Source organism: Lepisosteus platostomus, chromosome 9 (genome assembly GCF_059453375.1).
Source record: "Lepisosteus platostomus isolate fLepPlt1 chromosome 9, fLepPlt1.hap1, whole genome shotgun sequence".
Taxonomy (NCBI): Eukaryota; Metazoa; Chordata; class Actinopteri; order Semionotiformes; family Lepisosteidae; genus Lepisosteus; species Lepisosteus platostomus.
Window position 1 is genome coordinate 52,262,212 of NC_142619.1, and position 22,278 is coordinate 52,284,489.

The following is a 22,278-nucleotide window of genomic DNA, read 5'->3' on the forward strand; positions in this document are numbered from 1 at the left end:
CTGATTTTCTTCCCAGGAATAACACTCACAGACACATACAGTACCATAACACAGGACAAACAAATCGACTTGTGTTGCATATCAAAGGACAGGGCACAACCAAATATCATAAAACAGGACAAGCCCTCAAAGAGCTGCAGGTAACAAGACAAGCAAAACAAACTGTTACATATTAAAGGTCAAGCTCTCAGATTGTGAAACAAACTTTTCTGATCCTATATACTGTAAGCATTGGGAAGCCCTCAAAGTGTGTCTGTTCTGCAGCGCAGACCCAGTGCAGGTTGCTGTCCTTATTAAGCTCAATAAAACTGAATCTGGACAAGACTGCCCTGCTGTTCTGATGAAGAATCTCCCACAACAAGAACTATGAAGTAATAAATAAGTATGTATTTTATTTTTCTTTTACAATTCAGAATAGAATTAAATTCTACTTTCTGCATATTAATAAATTGTAATGTTCTAGATTTTAAATGTATTATTTTTTTCAAGTATCTTGTTTTCAATGCTACTTTGTAGACTGATGTCACATTTCAGAACCTAAAGGGACACATCCTGATCTGAATTGGAATGGGCAACCTCTCATAAAAATACTGAGACTGACCCCGCTTACAAAACTCTTATCATTAGAATAAATCCAGTTATCATTTATTTGATTTGTTCCAATGAGAGATTATCTGTTCTCTTTGCAAAGTACCAAGTGCACATACACATCACCCCAGGAGCATCAAGTTAAATATATTTTTTTTAGTAATATCTCTTTTATTGGTTTAACTCAACACAATTCATGCAGAAATCATATATATCGCAAAACACTGAAATGTATATGTATGTAATATGTAATGTATAAAAAGAGAAACTGAAAAAGCAGATCAACTATGAAAAGTGAAGATAACAGAAATGGATCACAAGTTGCAAGATAAAAAATTGCTGTGGACTTGGCTCATTTCTGTTTTACAATCGTGCTTAGTAGCTTGCAAGCCACCCCCTACTGCCTCTACTATTCCATTGTTGTTATTCTCTCTACAGTACTTACCGCTGCTACTTGGAGTGAGGTATAGCAGGTTCTCTCTATCTTCAACTAAATATATCTCTGTATTACTTTTTGGTTTAGGTGTTCATCACTGTGCTTTCTTAGAGAGATTTAGGAAGTGAAATTCAAATTGAACTCTTTTCCTCTGTATTACCTGCTCTGAATATTGATTTTCCTGTATGGGTGTTCAAAATATTAAGCAAAGTACTACACAAGTCAGAATCAATACAAATTGTGTTTGTTAGTTCAGACAACAGCAAACAGCATAACATAAAAAGTGATAGATTTATTTAGTATCTGTTTGCCTACAGATAGGATATTGCCCCGGTTTATCTGTGGTGTAACAGAACTTATCATAGAATCCAGGGATCATGGATGAGTCCCATTGTTGCTTATTTGGCTGTCTCTCTTTCTTTTCAGTCAAAAGTGTTCCTCCCTCTTTCTTTGTGGGCCAACTGTGTTACAGACATACTGTACAGCAGACATATACCAATCACAAAGAATGTAAACTTTTTTCAGGCAGTTTATATTTACAAAACATGAGATCATAAGACATTGTATACAGTCAATGCCCATCTAGCTCTTTTTGATTCAAAATTAAGGATCCCATCCAGTTGTTTCTTTAAAAAGCCCACGGTAATGGTTTCAACAATATGGCTTTTTAGCTTGGTCAACTGTCCCACAACCCTTTGGATAAATAAATGTAAATAAGTGCCTTCTATTCTCAGCTGTAAGTACAGTTCCAGATATAGTAGTTTCCATTTGTGTTATACATCTAACGTAACATAACTTGGTTTTGAACTGTATGCTTTTAAATATACATCCAAATATTTTGCTTGCCTTTTTTATCGTTTCCCCACATTCCTTAATTATGTAAATCATGTGTAAATTGAAAACCTAAATTTCCCACTTAGTATTTATAATTGATATTGTTACTATTGGATGAAATCCCTTGACTTGACTACAGTAAATATAATTTGAATTATATATATTTTTTTAACTTTCTGTGCTGCTCCTACAGTGTTTCTTAATCCCCCTAATTTGGTATCATCCGCAAGCTTAACTAGTTTACTGACTATACCAGAAGCTGAATTGTTAATATAAATAAGGAAAGATAGTGGCACTTATACATACAGTATCCATATGGAACTCCACTTACATTACCCCAACTGAAGCATTCACCCTATAATCTTCTGATGTATGCCCACTTACCAATTTTATTTTCAAACACATCACTTTTTAATTTAAGACTACATCTACAATTTAAGATTTAATGAGAAACAATAATAAGACTAATTTGAGATTGAAATACTGTATGTTACAGCATGTAAACATCATGTACATCATGAACTTTTATTCAATTTTATACAATTCTGTGGCTTATCTAAGAACTCTAACATTACATGCGTATGAGTAATCCATTAATCATTTTTACTAATTGCTTATGGATAGAATTTCTTCCTTAAGTACAGTTGTTACAGTACCATTACACTCTGGAGGACTGTTTATCTTATGTACTGCTTGTACTTTTAATATTTGTACAGTATCCTTTACTACTGTTACTTGTTCAAAGATCAGTAAGAAGTTAATTAGGCAGGACCTACATTTTTAAATCCATGTTGACTATCCTCTAGAATCTTACTGTCATACAGCTGAACCTCTAATTTGGCTTTAATTATCATTCCCATAACCTTATATTTAAAAGAAATAAGAGTTATTGGCCTAAATTACTATGTTAGGTTTTCTCACCCAGTTAATGGGTATTACCCCTGTCTTGAGTCACTGCTGGATGAGTTTTTTAATGGTCTATGAATATCATCTGTTTGCTTTTCTATCTTACTATTGGGTATTCTACTGTCCATTTTAATTCTGCTTGCAGTTCATTATGCTTCTTTTCTTTAGCTTAATCCTGTTCTTTTAACACAAAATCCTTTTCTAATTTTTTAAAGTGCTTTTTGTCTCAATATTTTACTTAATCGACTTTTTATTTTTATTTGAACTATTTGATTCACTTCTTTTAAGCCTTTGATTTGTTTCTTTTCTTTTTGCTGTGATTCATCTATTTTGTGCTTTAGGGGGAATATCTTTGAAGTAGGCTATTTTCTTCTGATTCCATACCAAGGTTACCAGATTCCACTTTTTTCTGACCTCTGCCTCATTCTTTGAAAATCCTGAAATTATAAACATATTGAACTCTATGTGTTTCAAAATATACTCCAAAAGATACCATGTTGTGATCAACATCTGTTTTCCTCACGATCTTGACTGTTTGAAAACACTCAATCAATCAGCAATTTCCTCTAGCAGGTGTCCTGACTAACAGTAAGGAAGCAATTGTTATCCTTGTTTTCCATTTCATTTTCAGCTATTGACTCTTCTAATGAATTTCCCCAGTCTTTTGAGGGGTAGGATAAAATGTGCAAAAATAAAAATTTTCATTATACTGTCATACCCCTCCATTTGTTGATTCTTTCTTCACTGTTACAGAGTTTTATTGCTGATAATGTGCCCTGCAAAGTATAACCCTTATTCCAATGACATCACATTTTCTTGAATTACATATAATGTACACACCTTTTTAAAGAAAAGATTTTAATCAAACTTTAATGCTCAACTGATAAACTTATGGGTGAAAGAATTTAAAAGTCTGTAAAAGGGAAAAGAAAAATCAGAAACTAAAATGTTTTGATTGCATAATTACTAACCCTCTTTGCTATTGCTAACATGTTTCATGAGGTAAAACACAGCCCAGTAAGAAAATGCATTTAGAAATGTTAAGATACCATGACTTAACCTGCTTGCCTGAGGGCCAACCACTTGTTCCGGAAGTGTGGACCCCCATACAGAAAGAGAAATTAACCAAGAGTTACTGTAGCTACAAAGATGGAGATGGCATGGAGAAAGGATACAAAAAGATGAATGCAAGCAAGGGATAGGATTGACAATTTAAAGATTGATGTCATTTAGAATTACAAGTTAGAGTAGCACAGAAGAGGTAGGCCTTGGTTGGTACCATCCCACCAGATCTATTGTTAAAAACTCAACTAGTACAGGGGCACAAAATGTATTTGACAATTCACACAATTAAAAGAATGTCTACAGTGTGCAATTAAAGTTATATTAGAAAAGGGTGAATTATTTGCAAGGCCCTGCAAATGACCCAATTTGCAGAAGTACTACAAAACTTTCTTATTCTTCATGAATGCTTCACACATCCATCGCTCCAACATGCAATAATGAAAACTTCCTGAGGAGACCAATGAAAGTAAGGCTGATTGGTAGCTTACAATTACACATGTGGCAATTATGTTTATATATGTGTAATATGCATTTTAAAAACATTTTAGTACTGTAATCCATTTTATTGTACAGAATTAATAAATGTGCACATAAAGGACTATAATGTAAACAGATATTTACAATACCAATACATTACATGTGATATACTTGCTTACTTCAACAACAATGAAAAGTTGTGCTATGTATTCATTTCATGATTTCTTTCTGTACCAAACCACTGTTTTCCACATCCACCTCACCTGTTGCACTTAAATCATTCCCATTGACCTTCAAAGCAAATGCCAACATCTTCACCTAAAAGTCAGTATATCTTAAGATGCTATTGGATGCAGAGGAAATACACCTGCTGTACGATATCCTGATTATCCAGATCCTGCTTCTTCTCCAGCCTTCCACTGTCATTAATCCAATGCAGAAAAATAAAAAAAAATCCAAAAACATCTAAAAATAAAATAGTAGAAAACATGAAAATATTTTTCATTCATCTACCCATTTTGTAACCACTTCATCCAATTCAGGTTAGCGTGGGAGCTGGAGACTATCCTTGCAAGCAATGGACACAAGGCAGCACACACTCATAGGGCAGATGAAAATAAACAACCATTACTGTACAATTCACCTGTGCACCTGTACTGGTAGCCACAACACAACAACACAGGACAAAGAGAAGGTATGGATAAGTTAAAGACTACAATATCTGTATTTATATTCCTCGCTGTGATGTGTTGTGTTAATTCACTATTATCAAAAGGTTCCATAATGCTGTACCTTTAGTACTGCTGTGAGTATATTTCTAAGTCCTGCTACCTATCCCACTCTATTACTGTTATCCTACTGTCAATAATTGCTTCATCAATTATCTTTTCATTATCTGCACTTTTCAAACCCACTTTTTGTAACAAGATGAGTAATGAAGTACAGTACTAATGTTAAAGATTGCATTATAACTGATATCTGGACTTGCATTTTGAACGTTTTTTTTAGTCTGCTTCAAATACAGTGCAAAGTGCAACTTGCAAAGTGCTTGGGATGAATTGGCTCTCTAATTATTTGTATGAGCAAACTGATTATGGCAGTAGCCTCTTAACTATTTATCTATATTGATCTATATATCTGTATGTAGGTGGATAAAAATATGTTCAGACAGTGTAAACAATGAGTAGCTGTGAGTGAGCAACAACAAAATTACTTTGGTTCAAACTTCACTAGAAGTCCAGTGGCACAATTTGTTTTTGTGCCGTTTTATATTGTGATAAATGTTTTTATGAGTTCGCAAAGTATAACTTCAAGATTTGATCAATTACGGGAATTGTACTGTAAAATAATTCAAATGAACTTTTGTCTTAAAAAATGTTATGAACAAATTGAACACTGTTAACCATGAAGAACAAATCTGAATATCAGTAAAACCTGTAAAAATATATAAAAAAGGGAAAAATCATCAATCAACAGTATTTTGTGAAGTATTTCAGCCCCTTAACTTAGTAATTAGCAGCAACATCTTTGGCAAAAATGCTGCTTTCAGTCCTTTTGGATACGTCCAAAACAAGTACAGTACAGTATCCATTTGGGACGTTGTCATTTTTGCCTCTTTATCCAGTCAGAATTCCTCTATTTCTGAGAAGATTGCTGGGGATAGTTGATGGACTGGAATCTTCACATTTCACTGTATATTCTATCGGATTCAAGTCAGGACTTTGTCAAGGAACATTCTTGACTAATTTTCTTTATGTCAAACCACTCCACTTTGCCTCTGGCATTGTGTTTCTGATCACTGTCTTGCTAAAATATGACTCAAGTAGGATTTTCTCTAGTATTCACCTCTACTTTGCCCAGTCATTACTCAGTTCCAGACACTTCTCATTACTCAGTCCCTGCTAATAAGGAACATCCTTATAATTCTGGTTGTACAGCCTTCGTCACTGTTTTTCAGGTGTAACATTTCTTTGTTCTATTCTGTATGTTAATTAGTAATGGGAATGGTCTTAATTTGGCCCTGCACGAATTGGTAGTTGTTTTTCTCAGCTCAGAGGATTTTTAAAGACTTCAGTGCAGGGCGTTATGGGCTGTGAGTAGATCCCACATGTTACTACCATATACAACAATGGGTTGATTACACTTTCAGATATTCACAGCCAGATTTGTATGGGAGGTTGATGTTGCAGAGCCTACTTCTACTGGTGTAGGAAACCTGCACATCTCCTTCAGTGTCAAAACACCCTCATGAACTGATAGTCAGTCTAAGGTATGTATGTAGTTTGCTGTTTGTTCCAATGTGTTGTTCAGTTCAAAAGGACTCTTCTTCAGCTTGTACGCCCATTCTCACTGTCCTTTGTTCTCGTGTGCTTTATTTTCTCACCACCAGGACAGATGAAGTGCCTGGAATCAGCCACTGAAGATTCAGCCCGTAGAACCAGTGAACACCAGAGAGCGTGAGGGCTGTACTGCCACTGAGTGAGTAGGGTGAGAATAATGAAGAAGCACTGTAACAGAGATGCCTTGGCATTATAAAGGAAATTGGATAATTGAATGACTGGATTCCTAATTAATAATCAGAACAGATCAGCTGGAAGTGGATCCTGTCAGACAGGGAATCCCTGAAAAACTGGAATGCTCCAGTTTCCCAGGGCAACCACAGGCCGAGTGATGCCGCAGGACAGCAGTCATAACATTATTTCAATAGTTTTGTGACCTTTCCAACTATTGTTTTACTCCTGGACAGACCTGGGACTGCTGCGGCAAAGTTTCTGAATAGTTATGCCATATACCATTTTCATATTTTCTTATTCTTTTTTTAAAAAAATCTAATTGACACCTTTTTAACATTTTTAGCTTTATCAGATTGGAGATTATGTGAAAGTGCTATGAAGTGCAAACACAAATAACAACTAAGCACTATATTGTAGATTCTAAGACATGTGTCCTATCTATGATCCTCTGACTGGATGCTATTTGTGATTAAGCTTCCACTTCTTCCATCTTTCCTGTCTTTTTGGAATGCTAAAGATTGTTATATCGATTACCATCACATTGAAAACTGTTTCAGTGATTTCAATTACATCACAAATCTCTAATGCTACAGTATCATAATTCTCCAATACTAAAAGTAGCTATTTTGCATTTTGTTTTATCATGTACAGTTTGTACAGATGGTTATTACCCTGGAAGGGCTTCTAATGGCCAGGAAAAGCTGAAAGCCTCTTTAGCACACAATGTCCTTGGTCATGTGATGTGTTATTTGCTTTATATTTCCTCTTGTTTACCATAGCATTTCAGTTTCTTTTCAAAGACTCGAAATTCAGCAAGTATGGAAACCGCATTCTTTATATTGTGCTATGAGCCTCAACAGGAACAACAGCATTTGCATTTTCATCAGAGACCTCAGCTCAACTACATGCCGTTGGTGACTATCCCATATAATAGGGATATTCCTGATCCTGGAAGACCTGACTGCTGTGTCTTGAGGTTTTCTAGACCTGTTTAAAGCAACACCATCTCAAGGACTGAGAGAAGTAGATCAAATTAAGCCAATAATGAGCTGTTTAGGTTGCTAGGAGATGACTTGGCATGAAAACCTACAGACTCTCTGGAACCACGTTTGGAGAAACATGCTAATAATAGTACATAATAGTACCCAGATTGTTACAACCCCAAGTGTCTAGGGGTAAAGGGATAATTTTTTTGGAAGCAGGTGGGTTCTGTTGAGGGACTAGGAAGCGTGATAAAGGTGGGTGCAAAAGTGATGATTTTAAGTTGAATAAGTGACTGGTTCAAAATAGGACACAATAACACACAGGGTAAGGAACTAGAGTGGTGCCAAAGAAAAGAAAATAACGAACAAACTGGAGCTGGCTAAGAAAGTGAGGGAAAGCTAATCTGACTAGAAAAGAAAGCCCGAAACACACGGTCTTCGGCATCTCAACACCCTAGCTAACCTCCACTGACTACCCAAAACCATACAAGACAAACGGCACTCACCCGTACTAAATTAGCTTTACTAACACAAAATCAACTAAGTGTTTAGAATGTACCCAACAACCTAACTAACCTTATACACAAAAGTTCACACAAAAACACAAGTGAACTAGGAATACAAATAAGGAAAAAAGAGTAATTAACAGGAACAGGGTACAAAAGAAGACAAAGGATGAACATGTAACACGTTAGGGCAAGGTTATAGCGAAACAAGGATAAACATAAATAAAGTACAAAGAAATTAACAGAAACTAACAAAAACAACAAAGCCAAAGCTATACAAAAATACACACACACAAAACAACAAACCAACAAAGCCGAAGCAAAAGCGAAAGCGAAACGAAGCGATAACCAAAGCGAAATGAAGCAAAGCAAAACCAAACGGGACCGAAGTCAAACGAAAGCCCTCTTCTTCCTGAAGACCTCCATGTTATATACTGAATAAGATGCACTCTGATTGGCTGAGATGCTGATTGATGATGTCATACTGAAACAGTGGTGTAATGGTGGGCCAATGGGGGAGGAAGAACAATCAAAGGTCAGCAGTGCGGAACATAACAAAAACACACACAGACCACACACCGGGACGTAACACAGATAATCCTCTATTTTACATGTTATTATTGCTTTTGAACTTTACATTTAATACAGTTAAGACTTATTGGTCTACAATTACCTGGGTTAGTTTTGCTTCCTTTATGGGCATCCATTCGAGGGGTGTTAACCCTCTTGACTGAATGGTGATAAGTTCTTTTAATATAAAAAACATCCTTAAATTTATTTTGTATAGTTGGGATGATAGCCCTAGACATGTGTTTTAATTTATGTAATAGTACTTCCGATAGTATTGTTTAATACACATTCTGATACAAATTCACATCCTGAGTTTGCTGACTACAACAGCAGAAAGTGACATATCCGAAAGCATCAAAATATTAGCATGCAGGTAAACCATCTTACAAGTTCACAAAAGTGTAATCAATCAACATACAGTATATAGATAAGTTAAAGTTCACAAGTGCTTTTATATTTGCACTGTTGTATTGAAAACCAAGAAGGTAAAGAAGATGAGGCTGTAAATCTAGCATCAATATCCAGTTTTGGAACAACTGCTGAACAACGTTTCTGTGGCAATAAGTAAACCCTACACTTTATTGTAAAGTGCTGGGTTAATACTGAACACAAAAAAGGATGCTTGTATTACAGGTCCAGGACCAGTGTACAGTAGTTAATATTAAATTGAATGCTTTAAGAATTTATAATAAATCTTTCACACAATTCAGTCCAAATGTTGGATCAGAAATCACATGTGACAATAGTGTTATCCTTCAGCACATTTCAATCAAGACTTTCAAGAGGCATTGCCTGGACAGCAAGTTGTAGTGGATTCAGTACTTTGATATTTTTTGTCATGTCTTTCAGAACCAGTGCTGAAAGCATGTGTAGCATTTGTCTTTGATAATGGGTAAATTCCTCAAAGCTTGCAGCATCTACATCCATTTCACTAAGCATTCAAACATTGGGTAAAGACTGTGCTATTGAATACAGCAATATTGCATAATACTGTAGATGTTTGAGTGGAAAGCTGTCAGTTTGTGTTGTCTGCAAAGGAACAAGAAAATTTGAATTCTTACTGAAAAGTAAAAAAAGAGACATAGCATTTGGGTTGTTGAGTCTTCTTGTGGTGTGACTGAAGAACCTGAAAAAGACTTCGCTCACACCAGAAGAACAGATGAATTTTTTTTTTCCTTTTTCAGAAAACTCACCTTCACCTTCAAAAGCCGTGCTGAGACAGTAGCCAAATAAACTGGTAACAGCCTTAGTAGTCAACTATGGGGTATGATGCAAATTAAACATCTTCTCAAATGATGACCAAGTTTGGTGTGGTCATATTACAGAATCGACCTGTGCACAGACAACAACCTTCTCATTTAGAACACCAGAAATATTGCTATATACTGCATTTAAATACTATGTCACTCAGGTATTGCAGCAGTTTTCAATTAACTTACCATAACCTCTCACACTGAGTGTACCATTAAAGCACATTGTGAATCCAAGACGATAATTGGTATATCTGTTACTTTTCACAGTGCTGCTTTTCTTTCTTTTACTGATTTATATGTCCTGTGTATTCTTACAGTCAAGCTTTTACATCAGATATTTGGTATGACACATTTATTCTGTATACCATACAGTATTTCAAAAGAAACGTAAATACCTCAGCATTCTTTACAAACATTTCAGCGAAGATATTATTCTCTCATTCATTTCTGTGGTGTGCAGCTTGAAAATCCAAACAAGCCTCCTGTCTATGTAGTTGTGCTGTCGAGCTCCCAAAGGTCACATTTGCCATTCTGCTCATATTTCAGTTCAAAATAGTTCAGCATCATGTCAATACGGCCACTGTAGCTATTTTATCAAACTATTTGGGAATTTTATTTGGCGTATTAGAAGTATGGTGATTGGTCAGCACAGCCAATACTATATGGAGTTTTAGATAAAGGTTTGGGAGGTATAACAACCAAGGTCTCCTTAAACTATAGTACTCTAACTCAGAATTCTCCATGACGCCAGTTCCTGAAAAATTTTAAATACCACAGTAAGCCTCTTTCTCACACTTTTCTGTGTGTATCCCCTATCTTCACCATTGAAACTACTGTACCTTTTTCTTAGTTTCATTCATTGTATAGAAGTCCTTCCTTCACCATCCTACAGCCATGTGACTGGCCCTCAGTCAAGTATGTTAAGCCAAAATGTATCATGCCTACCACCTCAATAAACATTCCTAAATGAATGTGCTTTACTGAGTGAAGTTTTTCCTTGTGAATCTCTGTTTAGAATTAGCTGTGCATTACCTATTACATTCTACTGTTAAGTGCTATTCTGCCTAAACACCATCTTAAATTGTAAAAAGGCTGGCTTGGCATCAGTTCACTTTGCTAATTATGAATGCCTCTAAAAATGAACAATGGCATTTTCTAGTTTTAAAAACAAAATATACAGTAGGAAACTAAAACGCAGATTGAAGAAAGAAAGCTTTTATCTTTGGCAGTGATGTACTATGTAACAAAATCAACAAGGTGTCAGCCATCTGCTGAGTTCTTTTGAATTAATATTGTGAAAGCATTTAGAAGCCCTAAAAATAAAAAACAAATAAAATATTGTAAACTTATTAATACATTTTCTACAATAGAACACAAAATATACTGTCCGGTGCCTTAATACAGATTTTTTTTTGACATCATTGTTTATTAGATGAATGTCATATATAATGGTATGGTATTCAATATACTGTATATACTGTAAACTTTTATATCGGTGACCTGTAATTCTTACTACCCTGCAAAGATTTCATTGCCAGCAGCAACAAGCAAATTCCCCAAACAACAGAAGGAGAACAAAGGAAGAAAAACTGTTTCCCTTTGGCTTTCTCCCAGAGAACCTTTTTCTGGCATCTAATGTAGGCTGAATGCTCATTGACATGCCTAACATACCCCTTAGATTTATTTTTGAAAATAAGAAATATGATATTAAGATTATATTAATTTTTATTGATTTAGAAATGTTCTGTTAAAGAGGAAATTTTGTGTATTGCCTTGTCATGAACGTAGAGAAAAACCTTAAAGGTCTGGAACCTTTAATGCTTAGTTTATATAATAAATAGCATTGTGTACATTAATCACTAAGGCATAAGGTTTTTGATTCAACAGATCTATGTATTTATATAACGAAACTCTCAAGCATCATTAAGATCTATACCTCTAACAGAGAGGAGAAATACAACTCAATTCATGTAATATTTCTATTTGAAAATTATCGAATATCTAGAAAACATGGCATGATTTACTTGAATAATTATTCATGTAAATAACTAAAGCAAAAAACGAAACATTCACTGGTACTATTTCAATTGAACATTCTAGTTTTCTTTTGCAAATGCTACCAGTTTAAGAATGGGTTTCCTTTCCTACCAGGGTTGTAACAGGATAAAAAGTACACTGCTAGAGCAGATTAGCAATGACAGTATATTTTTAAAGGAATAAATGTTTTATTTTAATTTGTATGAATTTTACAAGGGATAGCAGTGTTAAGGCTCAATAGTATTTCTCCTTGTTAGTGATAATCACACAATAATACCAGATTTTTTCCACTGTTTGTGACTGTGCTTGTCAAACTAACATGAGAAAGAAAAAGCTGGAGGTTTATTCATATTAAACTCAGCTTTTGAGAAATATTTATTAGAAGGGATCACCATGTGTAAAATACTATTATAATAAAATGAAACTAACCCTTTAATTTATATCTATTTATCTACTCATTAAACTATGACATATATCCATTCATTAAATATGTAAATCAGTGAATTCAATAATAATTTTGAGATGAAAAACACTTAATTTCTTGAATAGTAACAATTAAACAAAATACTAATAAAACTGATATGTATTTTCAGGCCATTGATAATTCAAGATAAATGTATTTACACAGGAATATTAATTTATGTTAAGAACAGATGGAAGATGTCTCAAGAGGATTCAGCTGGTTACCAGCTGTTAATTCCCAGTTTGCTAGTACATTACAGTTTCATCTTATGTTATTAATTGAAAAGCCTATCATCTAGTTTCAAGGGGATTATTATTTTAATCACAAGTAATATTTGATTGCTCCATTTTACTATTCACAAAAAGCCACTCTTCAGATTTGGGTTCTACTTCTATCATTATTATGTAAATATTTAATTGACCCCCTTCTTTATCAAAAAGTTCTATAAAGTACTAAAATATATTTTTCAGCATTTTAAAGTATTGATACTGTATATGCAGAGTATACTTGCAGAACATATAGACAATTGTTCTCTTACAAACTTGCAGAATTAAATTATTGTAGGAAATCCTGACAAATAATTTTGCTGCATACAGGATTTTACATAAAGTAAAGGTTCCAAAGTCCACACCTTTCTCCTCAACATGGAACCCAGTCAATGAGTGGGTCAGCTCAGACAAGGTGAAGTAAGCATAAATCTAATTGATAAACCCATTGCATACATGCCTGTTGATTACTGTTCTATCACTTTAATCTTATTTAATGGATCTCCCACCTCAGATTGTCTAGTCTTGATTGTTTGAAATGTTTAGATCAATCTGTGCATTTTACCTTGTAGGAGCTCTGACATACTGGATAGGAAAGCAGTTATTAACTCTGTATCTCATGTAGTTTCCACTTATGACATTTTTATAGGTTTGTTCCAGTCTATGTGGGGAAAGTTGAAGTCTCCTATAACAACAACTTCTTAGTTTAATAAAACTGTTCCAGAGAACAAAGAGCTCACATGCCTCTATTTTGTTCAGGTGTGTAGCTGCATCAGCATGCATAGGCTGCAAAGGAACAAGTAATAGGTTTATTCTATGCTGAAAAGAGAAGAAAGAAAACGCAACGTTTCGACTGTGGAGCCTTTTACATCCGAAGAAGACTCCACAGCCAAAACGTTGTATTTCTCTCTTCTCTTTTCAACATGGAATAAACCTATTACTTGTGCCTTTACTGTCTCTAACTATAACTGCTATGTTCTTGGCACAATCCTTACAATATGGAGGTTATGATTATTTAATTTACTTATTGATTTATCCGCTCTGCCAGTTCCTGATTTTCCCCATGTTAGTAACCCCCCATTTGTAACAATATTAATGTAATAATTTCAGAAGTCATTATGTTTATATTACTGAAAAAGTTAGTTGATCTATTATTGACATTAAAAAGTGTCAATGGCAAGCAAATACAAACTCTTGGGATGCCCCTTCTGGGAGGTTGCCAACACCTGGTCTATAGCATACCCTAACACTATTTTTAGACATGATGCCTTTAGTTTTAATTCCTGAACCTGAATACTGTTCTTTTTTCCCATTTTTTCTCTCTCTCTGGAACAGGGTGTCTCCACTAATGTTACATTAATGTCCATCACTGAAATGCTAGAGAAGGTTTTATCTCCAGTATTTTTCTGTAATACCCCTTTTCTTTATAATATAGCTTTTTCTTTGACTTCTTCCTTTTTCCTCTCTCGTTTCAACGTTTCTTTACTTCTTTCTGGACCCTGGTGCCAATCTGACTGGTGCCCATCTAATTTAAGTGAAATCCTGTCTTTACAGATGGCTTTTGCCATGAAAAGGCTTCCAATGGTGATAAAGTCTGAATTCAACTTCTGCACACCATGTCTTCATTCACATGAAGCTGCCATATCACTCTACAACTCACAACTGGGAACCCACTGAAGCTAAGCAGGTGTGAGCCTGGTCAGTACCTGGATGGGAGACCTCCTGGGAAAACCTGTGGTTGCTGCTGAAGAGGTGTTAGTGGGGTCTGCAGTCCATGTGGATCCTAATGCCCCAGTATAGTGATGGGGACACTATACTGTAAATAGGAGCTGTCCTTCGGATGAGGCGTAAAACCGAGGTCCTGACTCTGTGGTCATTAAAAATCCTAGGGCGTTTCTCGAAAAGAGCAGGGGTGTAACCCCCCTGGTGTCCTGGCCAAATTTCCCATTGGCCATTACCAATCATAGCCTCCTAATATTCCCCATCTTGAATAGACTCTGTTCTCCTCCTCACTGATAGCTGATGTATGGTAAGCGTTCTTGAGCACTATGGCGGCTGTCGCATCATCCAGGTGGGGCTGCACATTGGTGATGGTGGAGGGGAGTCCCCATTACCTGTAAACCGCTTTGAGTGGGGTGCCCAGAAAAGCGCTATATACAGTAAGTGTAAGTAACTATTATTATTATTACATGTTTTGCTGATGGATTAACATTTGTACATTTGTAGTTGTTCACATTTACCTGGTTGTAAGATTCCTGAGAAAACCACTAATTTATCTTTGCACCAAAACATGCTCTCTTCCATGTGGGCACCTCAAATATTGAAGCTATGATCATTTGGCATCATCTCCATTGGGTTTCTCATATCGTCTGCAAGCTATATTCCAGGTTTCCGAAGGTGGTTCTGTTCCCACAATTCAGAAAAGGTTATCACACTAGAACTGAAGAAGAATTTTAAAAGATATGGTAAAAGCAAACACAAATAAAGGCCCTTGACTGAACCAAAAAGAGAAGGGATTTTTGGGAAAGAGTAAAGAAATTTGTGGCCTGAAGGTTTCAGATTGAAAGCAAGAGTGTCAAAGAAGATGAAAGTGGCTGGACTATCAAGCACACAACAAGATACCTCCCAAAATAACATCTGCTTAGTTTGCCAGAGATCTTGTGCATTCTGTATTGCTCATAATAGTAACTTTTAGATTTATGGAAGGTAATCATCCTTTACTGCAAGGAATAGGCAATTAATGTATAAAGTCAATTAACCTACAGATACACCCAAATACCATTCAGTGCAAATTGGTTCTCTGAAGCTGAGCTTCAGCTTGTGCTTATATGGTCTGATTGGGTCTTAAACTGAAGTTAATATTCTCCATGGGATGCTCTGCTGCTTCAAATTATATTTCTTTGTTTTTACAGTGTACCACATTCAAACAGAATGTATTCTGATAAAGTGCATAAATTAATTGCATAAATTAACCGATAACTTAAAAGAAGCATTCCATTCTGCGGTGTCTGCTTCCACGTCCCACATATATCTACTGTAAGTGAGCATTAGTAAATTTGTATATCCTTTGTCATGATCTTTTCAATACTTTCTGCAAAAGCTTTCAGATATCAGCTACATACATTTACTGGAAGCATTCAAATCATTCATATGGTTTCTGTCCAGGAAGCAAGACAGTCCCTTTTTTCCCCAAGTACTTAATTATCCATGACCTGTTTCTTTCCCTTTGCATTTTAAGAACTCATTTGGACTGTTTACTTAGGGAGTCTGATCAAGGTTTATCAATAACAATGTATTTTTTTTTTCATTTCAATGTACTACCTACTGAATATAGATTTCTGTCCACCTCTGTGCTCTTTACTCTGTGTACTTAATGAACCCAAATTATTTACTCTAATGATTCTCATTTAACTTTTGTAAAATCAAATCTACAGTTTAAAAAAAATAAAATAATAATAATTAATAATTGCTTACACTTATATAGCGCTTTTCTGGACACTCCACTCAAAGCACTTTACAGGTAATGGGGACTCTCCTCCACCACCACCAATGTGCAGCATCCACCTGGATGATGCGACGGCACCCATAGTGCACCAGAACGCTCACCACACATCAACTATCAGTGGGGAGGAGAGGAGAGCAATGTAGCCAATTCATAGATGGGGATTATTAGGAGGCCATGATTGGTAAGGGCCAATGGGAAATTTGGCCAGGACGCCGGGGTTACACCCCCACTCTTTTCGAGAAATGCCCTGGGATTTTTAATGACCACAGAGTCAGGACCTCGGTTTTACGTCTCATCCGAAGGACGGCGCCTGTTTACAGTATAGTGTCCCCGTCACTATACTGGGGCATTAGGACCCACATGTACTGCAGGGTGAGCGCCCCCTGCTGGCCCGACTAACACCTCTTCCAGCAGCAACCTTAGTTTTTCCCAGGAGGTCTCCCATCCAGGTACTGACCAAATAGGATATGCAATTGTGTGAACAAACATTTGTTCATGGCCAGCAGCCATGTCACCCTGCAACTCACAACTGGCAACCCACTGAAACCCATGGGAGACCTCCTGGGAAAAAAAAACTAAGTTTTCTGCTGGAAGATGTGTTAGTGGGGCCAGCAGAGGGCACCCACCTTGCAGTCTATGTGGTTCCTACTGCCCCAGTATAGTGATGGGGACACTATAATGTACAAAGGTGCCATCTTTCGGATGAGACGCAAGACCAAGGATCTGTCTCTCTGTGGTCATTAAAAATAAATCCCAGGGCATTTCTCAAAAAGAGTAGGGGTATAACCCCTGTGTCCTGGCCAAATTTCCCATTGGCCCTGAAGAAAGATATAAGATGTGAAAAAGCGGTTAACTGATTTCTTTCTGCACAAAACTTCTTGTGGCACAAGACATTCCATGCTTAGGCACCTTTGAGTTATGGCTGGGATGGGAGTTTTGATATGAAATTCCAAGTGCAAGATAGAGACTCCCTAACTAAGGAATGATAAAACCGACCATTACAAGTGTTTAAGGTCTTAGGAATGTCCAAACACAGGTGGCCCACCATTACCATGGTAATATGTTGCATCAGAAGTGGCTGAAATTTGCTATATAAACTGGAAGTTTTGTACCTATATTTCAAACAATACTTTGGTCTTATTGTTCCTTGCACACAATAAACTCAGTTGTTTAAGCTTCATCTCGGGTTCCAGAACTTATTTGTCTGTTATTACAGCCCTTACCAATCATGGCCTCCTAATAACCTTCTTCTATGAATTGGCTTTATCACTCTGTTCTCCTCTCCACTAATAGCTGATGTGTGGTGAGCATTCTGGCTCACTATGGCTGCCGTTGCATCATCCAGGTGGATGCTGCACTTTGGTGGTGGAGGAGGTGAGTCCCCATTACCTGTAAAGTGCTTTAAGTGGAGTGTCCAGAAAAATGCTATATAAGCATAAGCAACTATTATTGAATTTTTAAGTGATATTAAGATCAAAGATGTTAAAGGACACAATTCAGACAGTGATCATACTATGTCAGCTCAGATAAGATGAGAAAGAAGTATGTATAAAGTCTGTAATAGAGGAGCCTGTCACAAGGTACAGATAGTACAGGAAATACAATATTCATACACCTTCCATTGAGCAGTTGCTAGATAAGTTCCTGAGGGTGCACACTCAGGGCTTGACTAGTAACTGCTATTACTTAATTTCACATACATTCATGTACATAAACACATACTTAATTTCATATACAGTCACATAAAAAAACACTTAAACATAAGTATAAGTGAGTATTGTGGTGTGAATGGAGAGTGCTCTCAAAATGGATAATACTTACTGTTTGTTTGGTGTCAGTACTTCCAGGGTAGGTCAGCCTATGGTGGCCTCAGAAGGCCAAACCTAACCCCAGTTCTCAAGGCTTATTTAAGGAGATGGGAAAAACCACATGCATTGAATTGGAAAATTAGTTTGATCCAGAGGGGGAGGGGCTTACAAGCTGAAAACTGAGAGAAAACAATAAGAAAAGGAGGATTTATCTTTGTTTGAAGAATTAGTTTTGTTTCTATTTTGGGGTTTTGTTTTCTGGTGTGGGGGACTGGGAGCACTGTAAATAAACTGCACTTATTTTACTTGAGTGCTTTTGCAGCAGAGCCATTCTGTTATAAAACAAACCTACTTTGGCCTTTCTCGGGCCATTGTGTGACAAAGTCATATACTGTATATACTGTATATTGCATATTTTTATTTTATTTGTTTTATATTTCTAGAATATCCTGGGGTGCACTGGATTAGGATTTAACAGAGTTTAGTCAGAAAATGTAATTCTAGCTGAATACACACAAGTTTCATAAAATTAATTAGCAATGAGTATTATTACTACAGTATTGGATGTCATAATGAGAATCACTAGTATTTTTTAAAGACCATTTCTCTCTAGGCATAAGATAACTAAAAAAAAAGGTGTCTCATTTTATAATGTTGTCTAATGCTTGTTGATTGCTCTAGACTTAAAATTCCATAAATAAAAATGTCCAAGATTTATTGAACAAGTTGCTTAATAAAAACCCCATAAATATAACAAATTTTATAAACATTATACAATGTATATTTATACAGTATGTGTGTGTAGTAACACAGACAAGTGAGGTCTAGCTGCTGCTTTTGTTTTTTAAACAAAAGAAAATTCCCTACAGGTTGTAACTTTTGCAGCACAAAATGTCTTTTCTGAGTCTCTTACTTGGTGTCCCTAATGGCTATTCAGAGCTGGCAGTTTCACTTTACCTCTTTTCCTGAATTTGCCTTTGAGGTATCTGTCCTATAATCTCTTCCTTTTGTCCCAAAATACTCTGTATTTCTAAAAAATATTTCTCTCCTCTACTGCTCTCTGATTCCCTGCTTGCTTCTTGCTTTTATATTGTCCCGGGTGGAGTCATGTTAAAGTACTGGGGTCATGTTACTGTTTCTTTCAAAATCTTTAGCATTTTGTAGTTTTCTTAAGTGAGTTTCTCTACACTGGAAAAAATTATGGTGTCTGGGCTGAAATATTATATTTCTGGTTAGGTTCCTACAACTAAAATTCATGCTGCAATACATGGGTATTAAATCTATACTGTTTTAATATTTTGTGCCTTAATTTATTCCATATTTACATGTACTGTATGTAACCTGTGCTGTGTGTACTGTATGTGAAATATGTATTTTGCACTGACATGAGATGCACATTTATTTTACAATCAAATGAAAAGTATATACAGTACAGTATATATACACTGTAATATTTAACAACTAGGCTGGATATATTGTATAAGATCCCATGCACATAACCAGCTCACAAAACCATGCCTCATCTAGGTTCCAATGACCCGCAAAGACCTTTAAGGAGAATCGGCACAGGTTGCACCACTTGTCATCCATGGTGGTGAAGAACATCCTATATGCATTTTGCCATGTGTCATAGCGGCAATGTTGTAACATAGGTAGCTTTCATTTATGTGATTATTTTCTGCCAGCCTCTGCTAAAGCTCAACAGACAAATGGAAAACAGTAAAAAATGATAGAAGAACACGACAACAATGTAAAAACCTTAGCCATTCATCTTGTTTGTCTGGTCCCAAGATACTTAGGAAATTGGATTTAAAACTTGACTTGCCAAATTTTTTATGGTAATGCAACACCTATTCTATAAGGTGTACTTTTGTATACCTATAGTATTTTTATAAAGCAGTATTATTGTCTGAGAAATGAGTGTAGAAGACATTAAAGCCTTGGTGACCCTCTTCCATTCTCTAGCTTTTTTTTCCTATTTGTGTACAATATGCCAGTCTTTTTTGACTCTATCCTGGTTGGCATTGACAATTATTGTGGTTCAGTGACCAGAGCTACTGTATATACAATATTCTAAGAAAGGTCTGATTTTGAGCCTACAGTTATTCACTTTATACCCAGGGATGAATGTTATTTTTGCTTCTCTACTATTTCTTGAATAAAGTTGAATAAACTCCTTTTTAATTTGATCTTTTGTTCAACCAGATAAGCCAATTGAGAAATACCCGTTTATGACACAAACATGGAGAATACCATTTTATATAGCAGAGCACTTGATAGAGCAATCTGAGTAAAGTACTCTTCTTAAGGGTACAACAGCAGCCTGCCACCCAGGATTTTAACGTACAACCCAGAGGGCTAACTACTATGTCATGCTTCCGCCCAATAAACCCCAAAGTCCCTTTTAAGTCTCTCTAGTTCAGTGCCTCCCATCTTATATTTTCTGTTTATAAAGCTTCTGTTTTCCCATATTATTTTGTTGTTCCTTTCATTACTTTAAAGAGTATCTTCCCAACCTTTGATGATAATAATAATAATAATAATAATAATAATAATAATAATAATAATTGCTTACACTTACAGTGCCTTGCGAAAGTATTCGGCCCCCTTGAACTTTTCAACCTTTTGCCACATTTCAGGCTTCAAACATAAAGATATACATTTTTTATTTTATGTGAAGAATCACCAACAAGTGGGACACAATTGTGAAGTGGAACGAAATCTATTGGATTTTTGAAACTTTTTTAACTAATAAAAAAATGAAAAGTGGGGCGTGCAAAATTATTCGGCCCCCTTGCGTTAATACTTTGTAGAGCCACCTTTTGCTGCGATTACAGCTGCAAGTCGCTTGGGGTATGTCTCTATCAGTTTTGCACATCGAGAGACTGAAATTCTTGCCCATTCTTCCTTGCAAAACAGCTCGAGCTCAGTGAGGTTGGATGGAGAGCGTTTGTGAACAGCAGTTTTCAGCTCTTTCCACAGATTCTCGATTGGATTCAGGTCTGGACTTTGACTTGGCCATTCAAACACCTGGATACGTTTATTTGTGAACCATTCCTTTGTAGATTTTGCTGTATGTTTGGGATCATTGTCTTGTTGGAAGATAAATCTCCGTCCCAGTTTCAGGTCTTTTGCAGACTCCAACAGGTTTTCATCCAGAATGGTCCTGTATTTGGCTGCATCCATCTTCCCCTCAATTTTAACTATCTTCCCTGTCCCTGCTGAAGAAAAGCAGGCCCAAACCATGATGCTGCCACCACCATGTTTGACAGTGGGGATGGTGTGTTGAGGGTGATGAGCTGTGTTGCTTTTACGCCAAACATATCGTTTTGCATTGTGGCCAAAAAGTTCGATTTTGGTTTCATCTGACCAGAGCACCTTCTTCCACATGTTTGGGGTGTCTCCCAGGTGGCTTGTGGCAAACTTTAGACGAGACTTTTTATGGATATCTTTGAGAAATGGCTTTCTTCTTGCCACTCTTCCATAAAGGCCAGATTTGTGCAGTGTAAGACTGATTGTTGTCCTATGGACAGACTCTCCCACCTCAGCTGTAGTTCTCTGCAGTTCATCCAGAGTGATCATGGGCCTCTTGGCTGCATCTCTGATCAGTCTTCTCCTTGTCTGAGCTGAAAGTTTAGAGGGACGGCCAGGTCTTGGTAGATTTGCAGTGGTCTGATACTTCTTCCATTTCAAGATGATCGCTTGCACAGTGCTCCTTGGGATGTTTGAAGCTTGGGAAATCTTTTTGTATCCAAATCCGGCTTTAAACTTCTCCACAACAGTATTACGGACCTGCCTGGTGTGTTCCTTGGTCTTCATGATGCTCTCTGCGCTTTCAACAGAACCTTGAGACTATCACAGAGCAGGTGCATTTATACAGAGACTTGATTACACACAGGTGGATTCTATTTATCACCATCAGTCATTTAGGACAACATTGGATCATTCAGAGATCCTCGCTGAACTTCTGGAGTGAGTTTGCTGCACTGAAAGTAAAGGGGCCGAATAATTTTGCACGCCCCACTTTTCATTTTTTTATTAGTTAAAAAAGTTTCAAAAATCCAATAG

At 36.3% G+C, this 22,278-nt stretch overlaps 1 long non-coding RNA gene across 1 annotated transcript; it reads left to right on the forward strand.

Annotated features, from left to right (window-relative positions):
- Positions 1-242: 242 nt before the first annotated feature.
- LOC148655210 (uncharacterized) lies at positions 243-11,102 on the forward strand. The gene is made up of 2 exons (XR_015941218.1): positions 243-382; positions 6,696-11,102. It is a non-coding gene; the product is annotated as an uncharacterized LOC148655210 (long non-coding RNA).
- Positions 11,103-22,278: the final 11,176 nt, after the last annotated feature.